The sequence below is a fragment of the Adiantum capillus-veneris genome, chromosome 4 (assembly GCF_014529385.1).
Source record: "Adiantum capillus-veneris isolate H3 chromosome 4, ASM1452938v2, whole genome shotgun sequence".
Lineage (NCBI taxonomy): Eukaryota > Viridiplantae > Streptophyta > Polypodiopsida > Polypodiales > Pteridaceae > Adiantum > Adiantum capillus-veneris.
Window position 1 is genome coordinate 87,670,872 of NC_140934.1, and position 27,398 is coordinate 87,698,269.

The window sequence follows — 27,398 nt, forward strand, 5'->3', positions numbered from 1 at the left end:
GGCTCCTGCTTGTGATTGGCTAGGCCTGGAGGGGTCCAATGAGCTTCAGGCATGAGCTACAAGGGGGGGTCGACCCAAGCAAGCTAGGGGGGTTCCTAGGGGGTATACTCACCCACACACACTCACAACCACTCTCATTGTGTGCTATGCAAAGTGCAAGAGCTCCCTCTCCAAGCAAGTAGAGGTTGAGAGCCTACACCAACACTCTTGGCTATGGAGTGCAAATCCAACCAAGAGCCATGCTTCAATGCTTAAGCTTGCCATATCCTTCTTCTTCATTACTATGCTATTATGTATGCTAGCAAAAAGAGTATGATAAGTGAGGAATTAATTCTTTCTCTTACGAAATGTTTCTTCTTCCTCTTCCCTACCCTCATTCCCTGCTAGCTCTCTCCACCTTCGAAGGTGTTTGAGGTCTTGGGACTGAGGCTTGGGATAGTTAAAGCTTTCTTCAAGTTTATGTTATGTTTGTGGTGCATGAAGCCTTCCATCTTCATGGCATCACCTAGGTCACAAGGAACACAAAGACTGTATTGTAACAAGTCTCTCTTTATGGGAGAAATCATAATACAAATGCCTATTGGAGGGGGGACCGGCTCCTCATAAATCCGGTCCTCAATTGTTGTCATGTTCTCTAAACTCTCTCTCTTGCAAAAGTATTGTCTATGCCAAGTTAACTAATTGCTATGATTATGTTGCTATCTTCAATTATGTCTACCCGCTATGCTCACAAAATCATTTCTTGAAAGTACTCTCATTAAATTCCGCTATTCTCAAATTGAATAGGCAAATTCCATTACATTGGTATCAGAGCATTTGGTTTCTCTTTTCTTGCTTAAGAAGAGAGGTCCTTAAGTAGCCTATAAATGGTTGATGTTGTTAATTATAATAGAGTAAGTGGAACTGGGATCTAATACCGGTTTTGTTAAGCCCACTATGTGGGGGATGGTGCACACCTCGGGAGTTTTGGACTTAATAATGGAGTCTTTTTAGACTTGCCTACGGCTTTACCATTATTGAGCCATAAGAAGTCCGAAAGGAGCTAGCCCTTGGCAACTCTGCTATGTTAGACCTATCCTCTATTCTCTATAATTAACCACTTTGAGCCGTGGGTGTAGATACTTAAAACCGATTTTCAAAGGCTAAGAGGAGTGGCAACTAAGGTTTTGAATTTCCAAAGCATACACTAAGTACATACATAAAATTTTGTTATCATGGCTGACAATAATCAAGAGAGTAGAATGAACATTGATAGCTTTGATTTTGCACATGAAGGTGCTAATGATGATGCTCCCATGTTTGTGAATTATCTTGTGACTAGGTTGCAACAAGCTATGGGCAACCCTACCTTGCAAGCCGAAGTTACTCAACAACTTCGTGCTTATGGAATTTCCCTTCCTCTCCAAGAGGAGAGAGAGCTTAGGAGGCCTCTTGAAGAGACCCCCAAAAGAAGACTCTCTCCCATTCGAGAGGAGGAATCCAAAGAGAAAGAAAGCAATGAAAGTCTAAGTTCTTCTGAAGATGTGGCTCCACGAAGAAGGCGGTCTAAATGATCGCCTACTCCTCCCAAGAGGAAAAGAGCAACCCATAGTCCTTCTCCTCATCACTCTCAAAGGCAAGAGAGGAAACAAAGGAAGAAAAGGGCTAGGAAGAGGTCACCTCTTCTCCTTCTTCTTCACCTTCCTTCTCTTCCGATGAAAGTTATGGCTATTCTCCTAGAGAATACAAGAGGGGAGGACATCGCAAATCATTTCCTGCATGGCGAAGGTCACAAAAGCTAAAGAAGTTCAAGGAGTGAGGAAAGAGTATCTCTTTTCTCACCTACGATGGCACCTTTTGTGCTACCGACAAAGTGTTGGCCTTCATCCAGCAATTTGATGCGGCCTTTGGGGACGAGGGCTTCACAGAGTCCTCCAAGCTACGCCATGTAGCTATGCACTTCCAAAAATCAGCTCGTCAATGGTGGGCTAGCCTTCGTGGCAATGGAGAATCCCCAAAGACATGGAAAACTCTACGAGTTTCCATCATGAAGCAATTTCTTTCAAGCGATACTAAAGATAAAGTTCTTACCGAATGGCGCGGCTTGAAGCTCCTCTCTCATGAGTCTATCAACAAGTATGTAGATAAGTTTTGGGATTTACATCTCAAAGCTACTGTCTTTCAAAAGATAGACTTTGCCGAGAAAATACAACAATTCTGTGCGGGATTACCTGAAGAGATGGCCGAATATATCAACTCTCAATGGCCCGGTACTATTACTGAAGTAATCCACCACACCATGGTTGCTTCACGCATCAATTTCCATCAAGGGGCTAGACATAATGTCAAGCCCATGGAAAACAAAGATAAAAATGATGCAAAGGGGAAATCCAATGCTCAAAATAATTCCCAAGGCACTTCCAACAACAACAACAACAATCGGTCCAAGGAGAAGGGAGTTTACAAAGGTAAAAACAAACTCTCTCCTGAAGAGCTTGAAGCTTTTCGCAAGGACCATAAGTGTTTCAAGTGTGGGGAGCAAGGACATGGCTATCGTTCTTGCCCCAAGAAGAATACTCGCAATGAGACTCCTAGGGCTTCCACCATCGAAGCTCCAAAAGAGGATGCTCATTGCAAAGGATCATCACTCTCCTATGCTTGGGGAAAGGTAAGAGAGCATGATGCCTTCATCTTGTTTGATCCTGGCTCTACTCTCAACTTCATATCAATAGAGTTGGCCACCAAGTTGGGCATTCAAGCTTTTGAGATGGGAGATATAGTAACAGCTGATGCAGCTTTCAAGGGACAACAAGCCTCCGTTACTCCCTTGATTGGGAAGTTGAGGCTTCATGTCCAAAGCTATGTCGACAAAGAAGACTTCTTCATCTCTCCCCTCCAACATCAGGATGTTATCCTAGGGGCACCATGGTTTGATCGCATGGCTGCCAACATGAAGTTCCCTGAAAGGAGAATTTACTTCACCTACAGGGAAAAGAACATGTATATAGATGCTAGTGAGCGTGGTTGCACTATTCCACTTGTAAATTCTCTTTCTTTTGATAAATCAATGAAGAGCTCAGTTTCTGCGTACATGATTTATGTCAAAGAGTCTCTAAAAGCTAATAATGTTTCATCAAATGAAAATGATAGGAATCAAGAAGAGTTAGACTTGTCTACTTTTCTAAAAGGATTCCAAGATGTGTTCATCGATGATATCCCTATGGACCTACCTCCAAAACGAGGGGATGATGACCATCGTATTGAGCTCCTTCCAGGAAGCTCACCGCCTAACAAACCTCCTTATCGAGTCTCACAAGCTCAACAAGAGGAGATCATGAGGCAAGTACAAGAGCTGGTAGACAAAGGGATGGTGAGGCCTAGTTCCTCTCCCTTTTGTTCTCCAGTCCTTTTAGTGCAAAAGAAAGATGGTACATACTATATCGAGCACTTAAACCATATCACTAATCCAAAACAGATTTCACTCGGGTAGAAGATCGTTTGATAAGCTACAAGGCTCTACCTACTTCAGTAGGATTGACCTTAAGAGTGGCTATCATCAAATAAGGATAGTGGATGAGGATATCTTAAAGACCCCGCGTTTCGCACAACATTTGGTCTTTAAGAATATCTAGTCATGCCTTTTGGCTTGACTAATGCACCAGCTACGTTCAATCGTTTGATGGAGAAAATTTTTAGACCATATCGAAAATTCACTGGAGTGTTCTTCGATGATATCATCATCTACTCCAAGTCTTTGGAGGAACATAAGCAACATCTCCAAGTGATTTTTCAAGCCTTGAGGGAGAACAAACTTTTTCTCAACCAAAAGAAAAGTGAATTCTTCCTTCAAGAGATTCAATATCTAGGCCATATTATCTCTCACGATGGTATTCGTATGGATCCATGTCATAAAATCTAATATCTAACTAACCCAAATGATTTTCTCATATTAAATTGATCACTTAATGTGGGAGAATAAACAGGAACAAGTGTTAAGATATAGGTATGTGCTTTTAGATCTATCTCAACACGGGGCCAATGTAAAGGGGCCCAAAAGGGAGATGGTCTATCAAAGAGCAAGGCTAACCAATGGAGCATAAGACCTTAGGGTTAGCTTCATTGAAGACCTCCAATAAATGTGTGTAAAAGTCCTTTTGACCTTAAGTAAGCTAGGGCTGAGCTTGAGGTGGGAACTCGGCCCAAGCTCGAGGTGCTTGTCCTGCTTGAGGTGCTTGTCATGCTTGAGGTGTTTTTCATGCTTGAGGTGCTTGATTAAGATGCTTGAGGTGCTTGACTGGCTCCATGCTTGAGGTGCTTCACTTGCTGCATGATTAAAGTACTTGAGGTGCCTTGAGAAGCTTGCCTGAGATGCTTATGGGAACACCCCCTAGTTCAAGTGCTTTGTCATGCTTGATGAGTAAGGTGCTTGATCACCTAAAGTCAAAATCATTCCTACAAGAGGGGGGGCGAGCCCTTTTCCTAGGAGCTAGAGAGAGAACACCCACTCACACACACAAGGGAAGCCCCAACTTGAAGAGGCAGCAAGGACACATGTCAGGCCCTACCCATGTTACCTTCATGTGTTGCTTGAAGCCTATTGGCTAAGCTTCAAAGGGGTCCAATGATAAATTACATGAATTATCTAATTGTTTTAGCATTTATCAAGTCCTCTCTCTCAAAGGGGAAAGGGGGACACTTGTCCCAAGGCTACCCATGTTGCTTGTAATGGCTCCTGCTTGTGATTGGCTAGGCCTGGAGGGGTCCAATGAGCTTCAGGCATGAGCTACAAGGGGGGGTCGACCCAAGCAAGCTAGGGGGGTGCCTAGGGGGTATACTCACCCACACACACTCACAATCACTCTCATTGTGTGCTATGCAAAGTGCAAGAGCTCCCTCTCCAAGCAAGTAGAGGTTGAGAGCCTACACCAACACTCTTGGCTATGGAGTGCAAATCCAACCAAGAGCCATGCTTCAATGCTTAAGCTTGCCATCTCCTTCTTCTTCATTACTATGCTATTATGTATGCTAGCAAAAAGAGTATGATAAGTGAGGAATTAATTCTTTCTCTTACGAAATGTTTCTTCTTCCTCTTCCCTACCCTCATTCCCTGCTAGCTCTCTCCACCTTCGAAGGTGTTTGAGGTCCTGGGACTGAGGCTTGGGATAGTTAAAGCTTTATTCAAGTTTATGTTATGTTTGTGGTGCATGAAGCCTTCCATCTTCATGGCATCACCTAGGTCACAAGGAACACAAAGACTGTATTGTAACAAGTCTCTCTTTATGGGAGAAATCATAATACAAATGCCTATTGGAGGGGGGACCGGCTCCTCATAAATCCGGTCCTCAATTGTTGTCATGTTCTCTAAACTCTCTCTCTTGCAAAAGTATTGTCTATGCCAAGTTAACTAATTGCTATGATTATGTTGCTATCTTCAATTATGTCTACCCGCTATGCTCACAAAATCATTTCTTGAAAGTACTCTCATTAAATTCCGCTATTCTCAAATTGAATAGGCAAATTCCATTACATTGGTATCAGAGCATTTGGTTTCTCTTTTCTTGCTTAAGAAGAGAGGTCCTTAAGTAGCCTATAAATGGTTGATGTTGTTAATTATAATAGAGTAAGTGGAACTGGGATCTAATACCGGTTTTGTTAAGCCCACTATGTGGGGGATGGTGCACACCTCGGAGTTTTGGACTTAATAATGGAGTCTTTTTAGACTTGCCTACGGCTTTACCATTATTGAGCCATAAGAAGTCCGAAAGGAGCTAGCCCTTGGAAACTCTGCTATGTTAGACCTATCCTCTATTCTCTATAATTAACCACTTTGAGCCGTGGGTGTAGATACTTAAAACCGATTTTCAAAGGCTAAGAGGAGTGGCAACTAAGGTTTTGAATTTCCAAAGCATACACTAAGTACATACATAAAATTTTGTTATCATGGCTGACAATAATCAAGAGAGTAGAATGAACATTGATAGCTTTGATTTTGCACATGAAGGTGCTAATGATGATGCTCCCATGTTTGTGAATTATCTTGTGACTAGGTTGCAACAAGCTATGGGCAACCCTACCTTGCAAGCCGAAGTTACTCAACAACTTCGTGCTTATGGAATTTCCCTTCCTCTCCAAGAGGAGAGAGAGCTTAGGAGGCCTCTTGAAGAGACCCCCAAAAGAAGACTCTCTCCCATTCGAGAGGAGGAATCCAAAGAGAAGAAAGCAATGAAAGTCTAAGTTCTTCTGAAGATGTGGCTCCACGAAGAAGGCGGTCTAGACGATCGCCTACTCCTCCCAAGAGGAAAAGAGCAACCCATAGTCCTTCTCCTCATCACTCTCAAAGGCAAGAGAGGAAACAAAGGAAGAAAAGGGCTAGGAAGAGGTCACCCTCTTCTCCTTCTTTTTCACCTTCCTTCTCTTCCGATGAAAGTTATGGCTATTCTCCTAGAGAATACAAGAGGGAGGACATCGCAAATCATTTCCTGCATGGCGAAGGTCACAAAAGCTAAAGAAGTTCAAGGAGGGAGGAAAGAGTATCTCTTTTCTCACCTACGATGGCACCTTTGGTGCTACCGACAAAGTGTTGGCCTTCATCCAGCAATTTGATGCGGCCTTTGGGACGAGGGCTTCACAGAGTCCTCCAAGCTACACCATGTAGCTATGCACTTCCAAAAATCAGCTCGTCAATGGTGGGCTAGCCTTCGTGGCAATGGAGAAGCCCCAAAGACATGGAAACTCTACGAGTTTCCATCATGAAGCAATTTCTTCCAAGCGATACTAAAGATAAAGTTCTTACCGAATGGCGCGGCTTGAAGCTCCTCTCTCATGAGTCTATCAACAAGTATGTAGATAAGTTTTGGGATTTACATCTCAAACTACTGTCTTTCAAAAGATAGACTTTGCCGAGCAAAGACAACAATTCTGTGCGGGATTACCTGAAGAGATGGCCGAATATATCAACTCTCAACGGCCCGGTACTATTACTGAAGTAATCCACCACACCATGGTTGCTTCACGCATCAATTTCCATCAAGGGGCTAGACATAATGTCAAGCCCATGGAAAACAAAGATAAAAATGATGCAAAGGGGAAATCCAATGCTCAAAATAATTCCAAGGCACTTCCAACAACAACAACAACAATTGGTCCAAGGAGAAGGGAGTTTACAAAGGTAAAAACAAACTCTCTCCTGAAGAGCTTGAAGCTTTTCGCAAGGACCATAAGTGTTTCAAGTGTGGGGAGCAAGGACATGGCTATCGTTCTTGCCCCAAGAAGAATACTCGCAATGAGACTCCTAGGGCTTCCACCATCGAAGCTCCAAAAGAGGATGCTCATTGCAAAGGATCATCACTCTCCTATGCTTGGGGAAAGGTAAGAGAGCATGATGCCTTCATCTTGTTTGATCCTGGCTCTACTCTCAACTTCATATCAATAGAGTTGGCCACCAAGTTGGGCATTCAAGCTTTTGAGATGGGAGATATAGTAACAGCTGATGCAGATTTCAAGGGACAACAAGACTCCGTTACTCCCTTGATTGGGAATTGGAGGCTTCATGTCCAAAGCTATGTCGACAAAGAAGACTTCTTCATCTCTCCCCTCCAACATCAGGATGTTATCCTAGGGGCACCATGGTTTGATCGCATGGCTGCCAACATGAAGTTCCCTGAAAGGAGAATTTACTTCACCTACAGGGGAAAGAACATGTATATAGATGCTAGTGAGCGTGGTCGCACTATTCCACTTGTAAATCCTCTTTCTTTTGATAAATCAATGAAGAGCTCAGTTTCTGCGTACATGATTTATGTCAAAGAGTCTCTAAAAGCTAATAATGTTTCATCAAATGAAAATGATAGGAATCAAGAAGAGTTAGACTTGTCTACTTTTCTAAAAGGATTCCAAGATGTGTTCATCGATGATATCCCTATGGACCTACCTCCAAAACGAGGGGATGATGACCATCGTATTGAGCTCCTTCCAGGAAGCTCACCGCCTAACAAACCTCCTTATCGAGTCTCACAAGCTCAACAAGAGGAGATCATGAGGCAAGTACAAGAGCTGGTAGACAAAGGGATGGTGAGGCCTAGTTCCTCTCCCTTTTGTTCTCCAGTCCTTTTAGTGCAAAAGAAAGATGGTACATACCGTATGTGTGTGGACTATCGAGCACTAAACCATATCACTATCAAAAACAGATTTCCGTACCACGGGTAGAAGATCTGTTTGATAAGCTACAAGGCTCTACCTACTTCAGTAGGATTGACCTTAAGAGTGGCTATCATCAAATAAGGATAGTGGATGAGGATATCTTAAAGACCGCGTTTCGCACAACATTTGGTCTTTATGAATATCTAGTCATGCCTTTTGGCTTGACTAATGCACCAGCTACGTTCAATCGTTTGATGGAGAAAATTTTTAGACCATATCGAAAATTCACTGGAGTGTTCTTCGATGATATCATCATCTACTCCAAGTCTTTGGAGGAACATAAGCAACATCTCCAAGTGATTTTTCAAGCATTGAGGGGGAACAAACTTTTTCTCAACCAAAAGAAAAGTGAATTCTTCCTTCAAGAGATTCAATATCTAGGCCATATTATCTCTCACGATGGTATTCGTATGGATCCATCAAAGTTAGAGGTAATAAAATCATGGCCTAACCCAAGGAATCTACATGAGCTAAGAAGCTTTATTGGTATGTGTGCATACTATAGACGCTTCATAGCAAAATTCTCTCAAGTAGCAGGACCACTACACGACTTAACTAAGAAGAACGTTAAGTTTGTATGGTCTGCTAAGGAGCAAAATGCTTTTGAAAAACTCAAAGAGAAGCTTACTTCCCAACCAGTCCTCGTGCTTCCGGATCTCTCAAAGCCATTTGAGGTCCAATGTGATGCTTGTGGTGATTGCCTTGGAGCAGTTTTGCTTCAAGAAGGGCATGCCATAGCATATGAGAGCCGAAGGCTCAATGGTGATGAACGAGTCTTGGGCATTTATGAGAAAGAGCTTTTAGCTGTTCTACATGCCCTAGACACATGGAAGCACTACCTATGGGGGACTCCATTTATCCTACGAACCGACCACCAAAGTCTCAAGTATTTCATGACGCAAACCAAGCTTTCCGACAAACAAATGAGGTGGGTAAATTTTCTTTCGCAATTTAATTTCCATATTGCTCACATAGCTGGTAAGCACAATCAAGTTGCCGATGCACTTTCACGACGACCAAAAGTTAATGCGGTGTCTATAGCTACTCACAATGATCTATCCTCTATGATAGATGAGTACGCTACTGACCCTGACTTTAGAGACATAATGTCAGCCCTTGCTTTGGGGAAGAAAGAGGAACCATTCACCTTGCAGGATGGTTATCTTCTCCACGGCAATAGGCTATGTGTTACCCATTCCCTTCGTGAGAAGGTTATGTATGAATCCCATGCTCCTCCATATGCAGGGCATAGAGGTATTCAACCTGCTCTCCGAGGAGTAGAGACGTATTTCTATTGGCCTACCATGAAAGTGGACATACAAGAGTATGTTTCAAAATGTGTAGTATGCCAAAAGACCAAGTATGATAGAGGGAAGCAACCTGGATTACTCCAGCCATTGCCTATTCCAAATTCACCATGGGAGAGTATATCCATGGATTTCATCTTTGGATTACCCAAGTCTATCCATGGGAATACAGGAATATGGACAATAGTGGACAGGTTTAGCAAGCAAGCACATTTTATTCCTGTCAAAAAGACTATTAAGGCACATCAAATGGCAACTCTCTTCATATCTCAGATTTTCAAACACCATGGATTACCCACATCCATCGTGTCAGATAGAGATCCTAGAATGACCAGTAATTTCTGGAAAGGTCTCTTTGAAAATCTGGGAACAAGATTGAATTTCTCTTCGGCCTATCACCCACAAACGGATGGCCAAAGTGAGATAGCCAATCTTACGATACTCGATCTACTCAAGACTTATGTTACCGAAGTAGATCAACGCTCACAATGGGAAAAGTATTTGCCGCTAGTAGAGTATGCCTACAATAATACTGTACATACTTCTACGGGCAAAGCAACTTTCGAGATCATAGAAGGAAGACCTAAAAGTCCCTTGCTACTGAAAGTACATGGGAAGATCTTCGCCGCCGATGAGTATAGCCGTGACCTACAAGAATCTTTTCAAAAGATTAGGGAGGCTATAGCCATCTCTCAACAAAGGCAAAAAGCTGCTGCTGATAAGCACAGAAGAGCCTTAATGTTCAAAGAAAATGATTGGGTCTTACTCAAGTTTCCTAAGGCTCGATTAAGGCAAACGACGGGCAAAAATCCTACGGGCCATCAAAAGTATTATGCTAAACTAGCAAAAAGATACTATGGTCCCTTTCCAAATCTTGAAGCCTATCAATGAGACGCTTATCAACTCAAGTTGCCCAACCATTGGCTTATACACAATGCCTTTCATGTAAGCTTACTTAAGCCCTACAAAGGAGAGCCACCAATTGAACCAATTATTGAAGACCCTCCCGAAGTTGAAGACCAAGAAGAGGTGTTACAACCCGAAGCTATCCTTCGGCATAAAGACAAGGTACTACGACATGGTAAGATTATCCGACGGTATCTCTATTAAGTTCAAAAATTATCCTTTTGAAGATGCTAAATGGATGCAAGGAGTACAACTTAAGGATAGTATGAACCTTGTCAATGCTTACAAGTGCTACATTAGAGTAAGCAAATGTACAAATTTCTTTTAAATAACTCATGTTTTTGTCTTAAATGACTAGTCCTCTTTTTAATTGTGCACAAATTTAACTAGTATGCATGCTTAGAATCATGTTTGTGATGACGACGTCTCTCAAACACCAAGTAGAATTTGTCACTCTACTTTGGGAGAATGAAATGGACTAAAGAGCAGACATGCTTGCGGCAGCTATGTCTCCCAAGCACCAAATGGATTAGTCATCCATCTTGGAAAGATGTCTTAGGTAAAAAGGATCCTTTACCCGCTAAGTACGATTGACTATAATGACTAAGACTTTATCTCTTCTACCTCATAGTCGAGGACGACTATGATTTCAAGAGAGAGGTAATGTCATAAAATCTAATATCTAACTAACCCAAATGATTTTTCTCATATTAAATTGATCACTTAATGTGGGAGAATAAACGGGAACAAGTGTTAAGATATAGGTATGTGCTTTTAGATCTATCTCAACACGGGGCCAATGTAAGGGGCCCAAAAGGGAGATGGTCTATCAAAGAGCAAGGCTAACCAATGGAGCATAAGACCTTAGGGTTAGCTTCATTGAAGACCTCCAATAAATGTGTGTAAAAGTCCTTTTGACCTTAAGTAAGCTAGGGCTGAGCTTGAGGTGGGAACCCGGCCCAAGCTCGAGGTGCTTGTCCTGCTTGAGGTGCTTGTCATGCTTGAGGTGTTTTTTTCATGCTTGAGGTGCTTGATTAAGATGCTTGAGGTGCTTGACTGGCTCCATGCTTGAGGTGCTTGACTTGCTGCTGATTAAGGTACTTGAGGTGCCTTGAGAAGCTTGCCTGAGATGCTTGTGGAACACCCCCTAGTTCAAGTGCTTTGTCATGCTTGATGAGTAAGGTGCTTGATCACCTAAAGTCAAAATCATTCCTACACAGAGGGGGGGCGAGCCCTTTTCCTAGGAGCTAGAGAGAGAACACCCACTCACACACACAAGGGAAGCCCCAACTTGAAGAGCAGCAAGGACACATGTCAGGCCCCTACCCATGTTACCTTCATGTGTTGCTTGAAGCCTATTGGCTAAGCTTCAAAGGGGTCCAATGATAAATACATGAATTATCTAATTGTTTTAGCATTTATCAAGTCCTTCTCTCAAAGGGGAAAGGGGGACACTTGTCCCAAGGCTACCCATGTTGCTTGTAATGGCTCCTGCTTGTGATTGGCTAGGCCTGGAGGGGTCCAATGAGCTTCAGGCATGAGCTACAAGGGGGGTCGACCCAAGCAAGCTAGGGGGTGCCTAGGGGTATACTCACCCACACACACTCACAATCACTCTCATTGTGTGCTATGCAAGTGCAAGAGCTCCCTCTCAAGCAAGTAAGAGGTTGAGAGCCTACACCAACACTTCTTGGCTATGGAGTTGCAAATCCAAACCAGAGCCATGCTTCCAATGCTTAAGCTTGCCATATCCTTCTTCTTCATTACTATGCTATTATGTATGCTAGCAAAAAGAGTATGATAAGTGAGGAATTAATTCTTTCTCTTACGAAATGTTTCTTCTTCCTCTTCCCTACCCTCATTCCCTGCTAGCTCTCTCCACCTTCGAAGGTTGTTAGGTCTTGGGACTGAGGCTTGGGATAGTTAAATCTTTCTTCAAGTTTATGTAATGTTTGTGGTGCATGAAGCCTTCCATCTTCATGCATCACCTAGGTCACAAGGAACACAAAGACTGTATTGTAACAAGTCTCTCTTTATGGGAGAAAATCATAATACAAATGCCTATTGGAGGGGGGACCGGCTCCTCATAAATCCGGTCCTCAATTGTTGTCATGTTCTCTAAACTCTCTCTCTTGCAAAAGTATTGTCTATGCCAAGTTAACTAATTGCTATGATTATGTTGCTATCTTCAATTATGTCTACCCGCTATGCTCACAAAATCATTTCTTGAAAGTACTCTCATTAAATTCCGCTATTCTCAAATTGAATAGGCAAATTCCATTACAATCCATCAAAGTTAGAGGTAATAAAATCATGGCCTAACCCAAGGAATCTACATGAGCTAAGAAGCTTTATTGGTATGTGTGCATACTATAGACGCTTCATAGCAAAATTCTCTCAAGTAGCAGGACCACTACACGACTTAACTAAGAAGAACGTTAAGTTTGTATGGTCTGCTAAGGAGCAAAATGCTTTTGAAAAACTCAAAGAGAAGCTTACTTCCCAACCAGTCCTTGTGCTTCCGGATCTCTCAAAGCCATTTGAGGTCCAATGTGATGCTTGTGGTGATTGAGCCTTGGAGCAGTTTTGCTTCAAAGAAGGGCATGCCATAGCAATATGAGAGCCGAAGGCTCAATGGTGATGAACGAGTCTTGGCATTTATGAGAAAGAGCTTTTAGCTGTTCTACATGCCCTAGACACATGGAAGCACTACCTATGGGGGACTCCATTTATCCTACGAACCGACCACCAAAGTCTCAAGTATTCATGACGCAAACCAAGCTTTCCGACAAACAAATGAGGTGGGCAAATTTTCTTTCGCAATTTAATTTCCATATTGCTCACATAGCTGGTAAGCACAATCAAGTTGCCGATGCACTTTCACGAGCGACCAAAAGTTAATGCGGTGTCTATAGCTACTCACAATGATCAATCCTCTATGATAGATGAGTATGCTACTGACTCTGACTCTAGAGACATAATGTCAGCCCTTGCTTTGGGGAAGAAAGAGGAACCATTCACCTTGCAGGATGGTTATCTTCTCCACGGCAATAGGCTATGTGTTACCCATTCCCTTCGTGAGAAGGTTATGTATGAATCCCATGCTCCTCCATATGCAGGGCATAGAGGTATTCAACCTACTCTCCGAGGAGTAGAGACTATTTCTATTGGCCTACCTGAAAGAGGACAACAAGAGTATGTTTCAAAATGTGTAGTATGCCAAAATACCAAGTATGATAGAGGGAAGCAACCTGGATTACTCCAGCCATTGCCTATTCCAAATTCACCAGGGAGAGTATATCCATGGATTTCATCTTTGGATTACCCAAGTCAATCCATGGAATACAGGAATTATGGACAATAGTGGACAGGTTTAGCAAGCAAGCACATTTTAATTCCTGTCAAAAAGACTATTAAGGCACATCAAATGGCAACTCTCTTCATATCTCAGATTTTCAAACACCATGGATTACCCACATCCATCGTGTCAGATAGAGATCCTAGAATGACCAGTAATTTCTGGAAAGGTCTCTTTGAAAATCTGGGAACAAGATTGAATTTCTCTTCGGCCTATCACCCACAAACGTATGCCAAAGTGAGATAGCCAATCTTACGATACTCGATCTACTCAAGACTTAAGTTACCGAAGTAGATCAACGCTCAAAATGGGAAAAGTATTTGCCGCTAGTAGAGTATGCCTACAATAATACTGTACATACTTCTACGGCAAAGCACCTTTCGAGATCATAGAAGGAAGACCTAAAAGTCCCTTGCTACTGAAAGTACATGGAAGATCTTCGCCGCCGATGAGTATAGCCGTGACCTACAAGAATCTTTCAAAAGATTAGGGGAGGCTATAGCCATCTCTCAACAAAGGCAAAAAGCTGCTGCTATAAGCACAGAAGAGCCTTAATGTTCAAAGAAATTATTGGGTCTTACTCAAGTTTCCTAAGGCTCGATTAAGGCAAACGACGGGCAACAAATCCTACGGGCCATCAAAAGTATTATGCTAAACTAGCAAAAAGATACTATGGTCCTTTCCAAATCTTGAAGCCTATCAATGAGACGCTTATCAACTCAATTGCCCAACCATTGGCTTATACACAATGCCTTTCATGTAAGCTTACTTAAGCCCTACAAAGGAGAGCCACCAATTGAACCAATTATTGAAGACCCTCCCGAAGTTGAAGACCAAGAAGAGGTGCTACAACCCGAAGCTATCCTTCGGCATGAAGACAAGTACTACAACATGGTAAGATTATGTCTTATATGACTAGTCCTCTTTTTAATTGTGCACAAATTTAACTAGTATGCATGCTTAGAATCATGTTTGTGATGACGACGTCTCTCAACACCAATAGAATTTGTCACTCTACTTTGGGAGATGAAATGGACTAAAGAGAGCAGACATGCTTGCGGCAGCTATGTCTCCCAAGCACCAAATGGATTAGTCATCCATCTTGGAAAGATGTCGTAGGGTAAAAAGGGATCCTTTACCCCGCTAAGTACGATTGACTAATGACTAAGACTTTATCTCTTCTCTCATAGTCGAGGACGACTATGATTTTCAAGAGAGAGGTAATGTCATAAAATCTAATATCTAACTAACCCAAATGATTTTCTCATATTAAATTGATCACTTAATGTGGGAGAATAAACGGGAACAAGTGTTAAGATATAGGTATGTGCTTTTAGATCTATCTCAACACGGGCCAATGTAAAGGGGCCCAAAAGGGAGATGGTCTATCAAAGAGCAAGGCTAACCAATGGAGCATAAGACCTTAGGGTTAGCTTCATTGAAGACCTCCAATAAATGTGTGTAAAAGTCCTTTTGACCTTAAGTAAGCTAGGGCTGAGCTTGAGGTGGGAACCCGGCCCAAGCTCGAGGTGCTTGTCCTGCTTGAGGTGCTTGTCATGCTTGAGGTGTTTTTCATGCTTGAGGTGCTTGATTAAGATGCTTGAGGTGCTTGACTGGCTCCATGCTTGAGGTGCTTGACTTGCTGCATGATTAAGGTACTTGAGGTGCCTTGAGAAGCTTGCCTGAGATGCTTGTGGGAACACCCCCTAGTTCAAGTGCTTTGTCATGCTTGATGAGTAAGGTGCTTGATCACCTAAAGTCAAAATCATTCCTACAAGAGGGGGGGCGAGCCCTTTTCCTAGGAGCTAGAGAGAGAACACCCACTCACACACACAAGGGAAGCCCCAACTTGAAGAGGCAGCAAGGACACATGTCAGGCCCCTACCCATGTTACCTTCATGTGTTTCTTGAAGCCTATTGGCTAAGCTTCAAAGGGGTCCAATGATAAATTACATGAATTATCTAATTGTTTTAGCATTTATCAAGTCCTCTCTCTCAAGGGGAAAGGGGGACACTTGTCCCAAGGCTACCCATGTTGCTTGTAATGGCTCCTGCTTGTGATTGGCTAGGCCTGGAGGGGTCCAATGAGCTTCAGGCATGAGCTACAAGGGGGGGTCGACCCAAGCAAGCTAGGGGGGTGCCTAGGGGGTATACTCACCCACACACACTCACAATCACTCTCATTGTGTGCTATGCAAAGTGCAAGAGCTCCCTCTCCAAGCATAGAGGTTGAGAGCCTACACCAACACTCTTGGCTATGGAGTGCAAATCCAACCAAGAGCCATGCTTCAATTCTTAAGCTTGCCATATCCTTCTTCTTCATTACTATGCTATTATGTATGCTAGCAAAAAGAGTATGATAAGTGAGGAATTAATTCTTTCTCTTACGAAATGTTTCTTCTTCCTCTTCCCTACCCTCATTCCCTGCTAGCTCTCTCCACCTTCGAAGGTGTTTGAGGTCTTGGGACTGAGGCTTGGGATAGTTAAAGCTTTCTTCAAGTTTATGTTATGTTTGTGGTGCATGAAGCCTTCCATCTTCATGGCATCACCTAGGTCACAAGGAACACAAAGACTGTATTGTAACAAGTCTCTCTTTATGGGAGAAATCATAATACAAATGCCTATTGGAGGGGGGACCGGCTCCTCATAAATCCGGTCCTCAATTGTTGTCATGTTCTCTAAACTCTCTCTCTTGCAAAAGTATTGTCTATGCCAAGTTAACTAATTGCTATGATTATGTTGCTATCTTCAATTATGTCTACCCGCTATGCTCACAAAATCATTTCTTGAAAGTACTCTCATTAAATTCCGCTATTCTCAAATTGAATAGGCAAATTCCATTACAGCTCTTCAACACTATCCATTGGCATCATCTCTAGCCATCTGCCCCCATGTGCCCTACATGTCAAGGATCTGCAAAACCATCTAGCTTTGAACTCCGAGATCTTCTACACCGAGGCTTCTTTTGAGGAGTTGTCTGGACCAGCTTCCACAACATCTCAAACATTACATTCCCATGATCTAGCATAGCACTTTGGATGCTTGGACCTTGCATTTGAATTAGTCTTTCTAGAGTTGTCTTGGCCTAAGAAACCTCATCATACACACATTCCTATTGCCCTTTGCCTGCCCAGGGTCCTCACACCTACTTAAGCACCTATAGGCACCCATAGCCTCATATAGCATGATTCCTAGCTTGGACCACCTTTGGTTGTACCATCATTACCCACCCCTTGTTAACATTCATGTTCAACCAAGAGGAGCTTTATTGAAGTAAAAACCTGCAACACTTTTCTAGCAATCAAGCATATTGGAAAAAAACTTACAAAACATATGTATAGTATGTACAACACTGTATGTGCACCACACTCAAGCCTCTTTAGTTGGGTTTCCCAACCACCCTGGCTACAATTTGATTCACATTCGGTACCAAAATTTTGTCGAAGTACAGCTTAATCCGCTTCATGTTCACCATGTTTCTAAGAATCTTACCATTCGACCTCACCAACTAATAGGTCCCATTAGAGAGATATGCCAGTTTGAAGGTGAAGGTGGTTGCAGATTCCCAACAAGATGGACATGTGCGGTAGGCAAGATAAGTGGATGTGAAGTGATAGGGCTGAAGTTCTCAATTTATGGAGCTTGTCGGTCTTTTTAGATCGATGATCGGACTCACAGTGTGCAAGATATGAGTTGTCGAAGTTTGGATGTGGGGGCCAACTATGGGCCAGGTTGACCGCATTGGAAATTGTGCCATCGGGGTTTCTTTGGGTCTTGAAGGAGTTCTAGAAGGCAAGGTGCTTCATGTGGAGTTGGCAGGAGCTGACTGCACATCAATTGGATGCCCGGTCAGCGAGGTACCACAGGCCAAAGCTTGGGATTGCTTTTTGAGGGGTGCATGCAGATACTTTTTTTCAATTTTTGTGGCCTCGGATAGCGAGCTCAGAAGGAGTAGAGGGCAGCAAGATTGGCACATCCCTGGACTGACTCAGTGAAGATCCAGCATGGCTTGGCAGCTCGAGATTGTGACCATCAAGTGGTACATAGGAGCACGGGGAAGGTGGGCCCAGAAAATCAGTTGATGAAGGTTTTCTTGGAAGATTTTCAATGCATTGAGGCTCAATGACTTCACAGACTCCCACGTGGCCGGCATATTTCCCGCATATGTTGTAGGAGGCATGGCACCCACGCTTTATAGGCTGGTCCATGAGCTTGAGTTAGTACACAAAGGGGGAGAGACGGAAGCTCCCTCACCCCATGGTGATGGCGGGCGTTGTCAGCGCTGCAGTCGGTGGCGGCTTCAGCTGATTTTGGTGGACCATGGCTATGACGGAGCCGGTAACGGTGGCCTGTGGCGCCCCTTGTCCTGTTCGGCAGCTCGCGATAGTAGTGACATGGCGGCCTTGCAAGGAACTGTGCCCGCGCCCGATGGGCCAAAATTTTTTTGAGGGCAAGGTGCCCCCCAATAGTGATGTCGATATTGCCTAGCGGAGGGGTCCCGCATTGAGAGAGAGAGAGAGAACCTTCCAAAGAGGCCAATACCGTGGCCGCATGTAGTGTAGAAATAGAGACCATGCAAACATGGTGCCAAGTGTCAAAAAATGAGAAAAGATGCCAAAAATGGATACTCCCTCCCTATAGAGGGGTTTTGTTTTAACATTTTAGGGGCTTTTTCGCCTCGGGAGGCTTTGGAGAGCCACAGGGAAACTACCAAGGGTTTTTTTTGTCTGCAGAGGGTTGAGAGGGTGCCTCCCCTTGTGTGTTTTGTAAAGCCGGGCATGCGGCTATGGTGTTATTTGAGTAGAGAATGGTGTCCCCCCATTGAAGATTGGCGTTTTGTCATGCTATCTCCTTTCCCCCATCTCCTTCTCTGCTCTGTTGCCTGTGATACTGGGTATGTGATGGCGTGTGTGCCCCCCCGATGAGTGTGTTTGAAGAGAGAGAGAGAGAGAGAGAGAGAGAGAGTCGTGTTTTTGTGCAAGGGTAGATGGTGAATTGCAGTCGTTTTGTGGATGCAGGTTGATCAAGTGTCTGTTTGAGTGCGCTGCGTCAAGTTGTGTTTGATCGTGTGTGTGATATCGAGAATTTTGTGAGTTGAAGGTGCTCACTAAGTGGATTGGGGTGTTGTGAGTGCCTTGAGCTATAGACGGCAGCTCACTTTGTGTGATGGGCATGTTCCCCATTCCTCTCTCCAACGCTGAGTTTATGGTCAGTTTGACGATTTATGTGCCTTAGTTGGTCTCTATATAGTGTGCTTTTGAGAGTCATTGCCCTCTTTTATGGTCATTGTGTCTTGTATTTTGGTTGAAATAGTCCCAAATACAAAGGAGATTCTGCCGAAAGTTTCCCAAAATCTTTTGGTAGGTTTGTCACCATGTCTACTAGCAAAGACCGTGATAATTATGACATAAAGAAGTTTGATGGCACTAATTTTCAGCTTTGGAAGAACCAAATGCATGATGTGCTTCTCCAAAGGAAGCAAAAGTTGCCTATTGCCTATGCGGCTAGAGCTAAAGATATGCACATGACTCAGTTTCAATGGGAGGAGCTTGATGAGCTATGCAGTTCTACGATTAGACTGCACCTTGGTGAGTCGGTGGACTTTTCAGTGTTAGAATGCAAGACTGCTCATGCTTTATGGAAAAAATTATGCGACACTTACAAAAGGATATGACTAGCAATAAGGTTTTCCTGGTGCGAAAACTTTTCAACCTTTGTATGAAGGAGTCAGCTAGTGTTGTGATCCATATCAATGATTTTGATTCTCTTTTTTTCAAAATTCGTGCATAGTGCATGACCATTGATGATGAGATGAAAGAAATATTTTTGCTTTGTTCGTTGCCACCCTCTTGAGATATATTTTTCACAACTGTTAGTAACTCTTCTCCTAATGGTACACTAAAGTACGATGATGTTACTAGTTCACTTTTCTCAAAAGAGATGCGTCGAAAGACCATGACTAGCTTGCATCATGGTGAAGCTCATTATGTGCAAAGGGATGATAAGCAATGTAAGGTCCGTTCTTCGCAACGTGAGTCCAAGAAAGAGGGCAATAGAGATGCATCAAAGGGTAGATCAAAGTCTTGTGGTCGCCGCAATGTTCAGTGCCATTATTGTGATAAGTTTGGTCACATAAAGAAGGATTGTTATGCTTGGAAGCGTGACAAAGGGAAGGGCAAAGGTAAAGGCAAAGATCATGATGATAAAGAGGAGAAACCAAAGAGTTCGGTTAAGATTGAAGAATTGAACATAGTTCAGGATGACAATGATGAGCAAGACATTAATATGTTGACTAAAAATAATGATGTCTTTTATGATGCACAGGAAACTCTATCTTTGTAGAGTACTATGCCAACTGAACTCCTTGTTAGTGGTGAAGTATCCATACATGGGTTCTTGATTCGGGTGCTTCACTGCATGTCACACCTCATAGGCATTGGTTTACTACATACGAGGAAACCATCGGCTCTGTTGCACTTGGTAACAGCTACTCTTGTTACATTGTCGGCGTAGGTGATATTGCCATGGTTATGGTGAATGGGGTGAAGTTTATCATCCATAATGTACATCATGTTCCAGCCTTGACATGCAATTTGATTTTGGTTGGATGTCTTGATGAATTGGGTTACAAAGTCACTTTTTATCAGTAGTCTTGGAGTGTTGCGAAGGGTCATCTTATTATAGCCCATGGTTCTAAAGTTGGTTCACTGTATCCACTTTATGTATTTGATAAAAACAGTCTTCTTTCTGTAAGCGAGTTGCCAACCATTGCTTTGTGGCATAGCCGGTTAGGACATATGTCAAAGAAGGGAATGGAGACACTCTCGTTTGGGCTACTTACCGTCTTTGACATTTTTTTATTTTCCCTTTTGTGAGCATTGTCAATATGGAAAGCAAACACGAACACGTCATACACATCCTTTGACAAAGAAAGAAAACCCTTAGAGCTTGTGCACAGTGATTTATGTGGGCCTATGCCTTCTAAATCCCATGGTGGTTCATCCTATTATGTTACATTCATTGACAATGCAACACGGCATGTTTGGGTCTACGCCATGAAGTCTAAAGATGAGACCTTTTCTTGCTTCAAGAAGTTCTTATCTAGTGTTGAAACTCAATCTGAACATAAGTTGAAAGCTTTGCACTCATGCAATGGTGGAGAATATGTATCCAAAGAGTCTTTAAACTTCTGTTCAAGTAGGGGAACTACGTGTGAGTTTATAGCTCCTTATAGCCCTGCACAAAATGGTGTTGAGGAACAAATGAATAGGACCATCCAAGAGAGGATTATGTCTATGCTATCACAGGCTAATTTACCACAAGCATTTTGGGCTGAAGCATTATACATAGCCGTGTACTTTATCAATAGATCACCACATGCTTCATCACAATTTCGTGTACCTTTGGAGTTATATATGGTCATGATATAAATTGTCTTATGAAAAACTCCACACATTTGGCTATGAAGCTTATACACATCTACCCAAGGAGTTGCGTGCTAAGCTAGATCCAAGTCCAGGAAATGCATCTTCATTGGCTATGTTGTAGATGGTCAATTTGGCTATCGTTTATGGGATCCGAAAAGTCGATCAGTGATCCATAGCACTGATGTTGTCTTTAATGAGACTAAGATGCATAGACAACCAGTGAAAGAGGTTGAATTCTGAAAAGTGACATTTTTTGATGTATCACCTCCTATCTAGACAGATGCCGAGCCACTTACTACACAGGCTAGTATGAGTTCTAATCAGCTGCGGAGATCTCAAAGAGTCTCACATCCGCCAGAACGTTTTGTTCCAGGCGTGGATTTTTGTTTTGCTGACAAATAGTGGTGGGCCTTCCTGTTACAGAGAGTCTATGCTAGCCAATGATAAGGTTTAGTGGGAACATGCTATGAAGAGGGAGCTGTCAAGTATTGCAAAGAACAAAACATGGGAGCTTGTTCCGTTTCCAAAAGGTAGGAAAGCATTGCCTTGTAAATGGATTTACGAGACGAAGATTGACAATTACAAAGCTTGTTTAGTGGCCAAAGGTTTCAAGCTAGAATATGGTGTCGATTTCCAGGAAATCTTTTCTCCAGTGGTCAAGATGACCATGCTGAGAATATTGCTTGCTTTGGTTGCCACGGAAGATATGGAGCTTCATCAAATGGATGTCATTACATCTTTCTTGCATGGTGATCTCGAGGAAGAGATTTATATGCAGCAACTTGAAGGGTTTGTGCTAAAGGGAAAGGAACATTTGGTCTGTAAGCTTCTAAAAAGTCTCTATGGCTTGAGGCAATCATCCAGACACTGGTATCAAAAGTTTGATGCATTTATGCGTTCCTTAGACTATAAGCGCAGTAATGAGGATCCATGTCTTTGCGTGAAAAGGCAACCCAATGAAAACTTATTATGCTTATCCTTTATGTAGATGACATGCTTATTGCTAGTCATTCCAAGAAGGACATTGCTTACTTGAAAACCAAGGTGAAAAGTCAATTTGACATGAAATATTTGGGTGAAACCAATCACATTTTGGATATGCGCATTACTCGTGACCGTAAGAAGAGGTTGTTGTTTCTCAAAAAGAATATGTGCACAACGTTCTTGATCATTTCAACATGAAGAAGGGGAAAGTTTTGAGTAATCCATTGCCTGCATATTTGAAACTTAGCAAGAACGACTGTCCCAAATATTTGAAACTTAGCAAGAACGACTGTCCCAAATATGCTGAGGAAAAAGCTACAATGACTAAGATTCCTTATGCTTCAGCTTGTGGTGGTCTCATGTATTCCATGGTGGCTACAAGACCTGACATTGCACATGTAGTGGGATTTGTCAGCAGATTCATGTCTAACCCTGGTAAAAATCATTGGGATGTTGTCAAGTCGATTCTTAGATACTTGAGTGGCACTGAAAATAGACAGTTATGCTATGGTTGTGGAGAGTCATCCATTCAGGGATTTATACACAGTGATTATGCAGGTTGTGTTGACAGTCGTAAATCAACAACAAGTTGGATTTACACATTTGTTGGTTCTACTATTTCTTGGAGATCCGTTCTTCAAGATTGTACATCCATTTCTACCACAGACGCGTGCTTCATTGAGTGAGGCATGAAAAGAAGTTATTTGGCCTGCTCGACTAGTGAAAGATCTTGAATTGGAGCAGTGTACACCAGTTCTTCATTGTGACAGTCAGAGTGCTATTACCTTGGCTAACAATCCAGTGTTTCATTCCAGAACGAAACACATTGATGTGTGTTATCACTTCAGTCATGAATGCCTTTAGTGAAGATTCCTACATCAGAGAACACACAAGATGCACTCACTAAAAGTCTCTCCAGCCATCAGTTTTAGCATTGTTGTGAGTTGATGGGCATTGGGTGAAGAGTGGTTCTCTTCCATTCTTGTGGTCTCCCACATTGGCCATCAAGTGGGAGAATGTTAGGTTTAATGGCCATGTGGCTGACCGCCCATCACTAACTGCTACTAACCTTAAGTGTACAGCTATACACTTGTGTGAGCCACTAACACTAAGTACAATGTGTATTGTGCCTTAGTGCATAATATAGAGAAGAAGGAAAGGGGCACACAATGTGTGTTGGCTCTCCCCCTTCAACCTGTATGTATGGCTATGGTGGTGCATGTGTGAGTGTGTGCGTGCATTCCTCTTCCTCTTCCACTATGCTTCCGGCTCCTCTCCTTCACTCGGGAGTTATGTGCACCACAAAAAATTTGGTGTGAACTTTGTGTGAAGGAAGTGTGAGCTTGGGAGGGTATGCACACCACACCAAATTTGGTGTGAAATCAATGTGAACTAGGTGTGAACTAGAAGTGAAGATGTGAACTTGGCCATGAATTCATGATCTATAAACTTACCACACACATACCTTTCAAGGAACGCGCAATAGCTTAGCTGTTTGAGTCGCTTCCAAGGAGGAGAGGGAAGCGGGTTCAAGCTATTAAGTATGGAGCCTGATTTACCCTTGTAATTTTCTGTGGTAAAAGTGCACATTTGTAAGACCCCCATTATGAGGAGAAGCCATCATGCGTGAAGGAAAATCACTCATCGGAAACCAAAATTTTCAGAGTCAAGAATCAGGGGCAACTTTAGGGGCCTCGGGGGCAGAAGCCCCCGATACTTTTTTTTCCCTCGCCGGAATATTATGGCTGGATGGCAGCCGGAAAGTGGTCGGCAAACAACCGTCGGTTGGCCGGTAGTCAATGGCCGGTGGCCGGTGGCCGAATTCAAAAGCGGACTTGTCTTCTCAAGGGAGGCCACACATGGGCAGATTGGAGGGTCCGATTTGGACTTATTCGCACAAGGGCGGCTACACATGGCTGCCTCTCATAAGAGAGGGCAACCCTTTTGGCCTATAAAAGGAGGCCATTTCTACACACATTTCATAGTGTGAAGTTGATGCAACAAGGTGAGTGTGAGGTGGTGAGAGTGAAGCAAGGCAGGAGCTCCATTAAGGGTATAATCCCTTTGTAAACTACTTCTTGTTTTGAAGTACTAAAGCCATTGAGTGGCTGCTTTCCCGTGGACGTAGCCCACATTGGGAGAACCACGTATATCGTGTGTACTCTCTCTCTCTCTCTCTCTCTCTCTCTCTCTCTCTACTCTATAATCTCGTGTATGTAAATCTGTCTCTCTCCATTAAGTAATCTACTCAATTATCTATTTAGCTACGTCTTATTTCCTAACAACTGGTATCAGAGCAAGGTTTGCTCGTAGCTAAATTATCTCAAGGAAAGGATTCCTTGAATTGAGTGGGAGTTATAGCGCAGGAAGGGAAGCTCAAGATTGAGAAGTTCAACGGAAAAAACTACCAACATTGGAAGATGCAGATTGAAGACTATCTCTACCAGAAGGATCTCTATTTGCCACTAGGCGGTCTTGCGAAGAAGCCCGCAACAATGGCAGATGAAGCATGGATTGTCCTTGATCGAAAGGCACTGGGAACAATCCGGTTAAGCTTGGCGTCAACCGTGGCCTTCAATGTTTCAGAGATGAAGACCACAGAGGACTTGATGAAGTCACTTGACGACTTCTATGAGAAACCATCGGCATCCAATAAGGTATTTCTTATGAATTAGCGCTTGTTCAATCTAAAGATGGCAGAGAATGGTTCAGTTGCAGAACACCTAAATGACTTTAACACAAACATAAGTCAACTTAGATCGGTGAAAATCAATTTCGATGACGAAGTGCGAGCTCTCCTTATACTATCATCTCTACCGGATAGTTGGGACAACCTTGTGATGGCTGTAAGTAATTCTATTTTTGGTGCAAATACTCTTAAGTTTGATGATGTTGTGCGTGTTCTCCTAAGCGAGGAAATACGAAGGAGAAGCACAGGGGAATCATCAAGTGTTGCATTGTCAATTGAAACAAGAGGAAGGCCTAAGGAGAGGCTCAAAAACCAAAAGGGTCGTGATCGCTCAAGGCGGAGCAAGTCATGAATAAAGTCAACTCTTGAATGGTAGAACTGCGGCAAGAAGGGCCACATCAAGAAGGATTGCTGGTCCAAGAAGAAGAAGGAGACAGAGTCTCAAGACAACAAGCCAACATCGGAGGCCAATGTGGCAGGTAAAGTAGAGCAAGATTCTCTAATTCTCTCATTAGACAATGTGTCTAATTCCTGGATAGTAGATTCCGGGGCTTCATTCCATGCGACACCACACAAGCAACATTTCCAAGACTACACCAAAGGTAATTTTGGGTATGTATACTTGGGAGATGATGAAGCTTGTGAGATTGTCAGCAAAGGTACAGTTTCTGTCAAAACTGCTAATGGAAATGAGTGGAATCTTAAAGATGTTAGGCATGTTCCTTCTCTTCGCAAAAATTTGATCTCTACAGGACAATTGGATGATGAAGGTCACAACATTGCATTCGGAAACAAAAGGTGGAAGATCTCAAAGGGATCTTTGGTGGTTGCCAAGGGAGAAAAAGTCGGTACACTTTACTTGTGTACTGTTAGTACGCAACCTTCAGCTTGTGTAGCAACTACAGAACTTGACAGTGCGGTGTGGCACTACCGACTTGGGCATATGAGTGCCAAAGGAATGAAAATCCTTCAAACAAAGAAGCTTCTACCAGGTTTGAAAGAAGTGGACTTAGAGTTCTGTGAAGATTGTGTTTATGGTAAACAAAAGAGGGTAAAATTTCAAAAATCAGGAAATGAAAGAAAAAATAAAAAACTTGAGTTGGTTCATTCTGATGTTTGGGGTCCTGCAAGTACACAATCACTTGGTGGCTCATTGTACTATGTAAAATTCATAGACGATGCGACTAGAAAAACATGGATTTATGTCATGAAGAATAAATCCGATGTATTTTCCATATTTCAAAGGTGGAAAGCCTTTGTGGAGAATGAAACAGGTACCAAGGTTAAATGCCTCAGATCCGACAATGGAGGCGACTATTGCAGCCAAGCTTTTGAAATCTTTTGTGCTGGCAATGGCATTCCGAGGCAAAGGACAACTCCAAGGACACATCAACAAAATGGGATTTCGGAAAGGATGAACAAGACAATCATGGAGCGAGCACGAAGCATGCGGCTACATGCAGGCCTACCGCTTGAGCTTTGGGCGGAAGCTGTAAGTACGTCTGTGTACTTAATCAATCGGTCACCCTCAATGGCATTGGATGGGGGAGTTCCAGAAGAGGCATGGACAGGTAAACCGGTGAATTATGCATTTCTCAAAGTTTTTGGGTGTGAGGCTTTCATGCACATAGATAGAAGCCTAAGATCAAAGCTAGATGCAAAGTGCAAAAAGTGTTTCTTCATTAGCTATGGAGAAGGTGACTTTGGGTATCGCCTATGGAATCCTGAAGATGGTAAAATCTTAAGGAGTAGGGATGTAATTTTTAACGAACAAAATATGTACAAAGATTACTTGGAAAGAAAACAAACAAAAGAAACAGGTGATAAGTACATGGAGCTTGAGGACGGTGAAGACTCAAGGACTGCAAACGGTGACAATGTGCAACAACGTCAACCAAATGAGGAGCCTCAACCTATTCCCTGAAGATCTACAAGACCAAGTAGACCTCCAGAATGGTTTTTTCCTTCCTTCAACCATCTCTTGATCTCAGATTCTGGAGAGCCGGAATCATACGAAGAAGCTATGCAACATGAATCCAAAGAAGAATGGACGAAGAGCATGCAAGTGGAGATGGACTCACTACATCGCAACCAAACATGGGAATTGGTTGAGTTGCCTAAAGGTAAGCGGGCACTTCAAAACAAATGGGTGTACAAGGTGAAGGAAGAAGAAGGTGGGAAGAAAAGGTACAAGACTAGGCTTGTGGTAAAAGGTTTTTCTCAAAAGAAAGGTATTGACTTCAATGAAATATTTTCTCCTGTTGTAAAAATGAACTCAATTAGGCTCGTCTTAAGCCTTGTGGCTGCTCATGATCTAAATCTTGAGCAAATGGATGTAAATACGGCATTCCCTCACGGTGACTTAGAGGAGGAAATCTACATGGTTCAACCAAAGGGGTATGAAGTCAAAGGTAAGGAGAAAATGGTTTGCAGATTAAATAAGAGCTTGTATGGTTTAAATCAAGCATCAAGGCAATGGTACTTGAAGTTTGATCGATGGATGTTGGATCATGGATTCACAAGATGCAACTCGGATCATTGCGTCTACA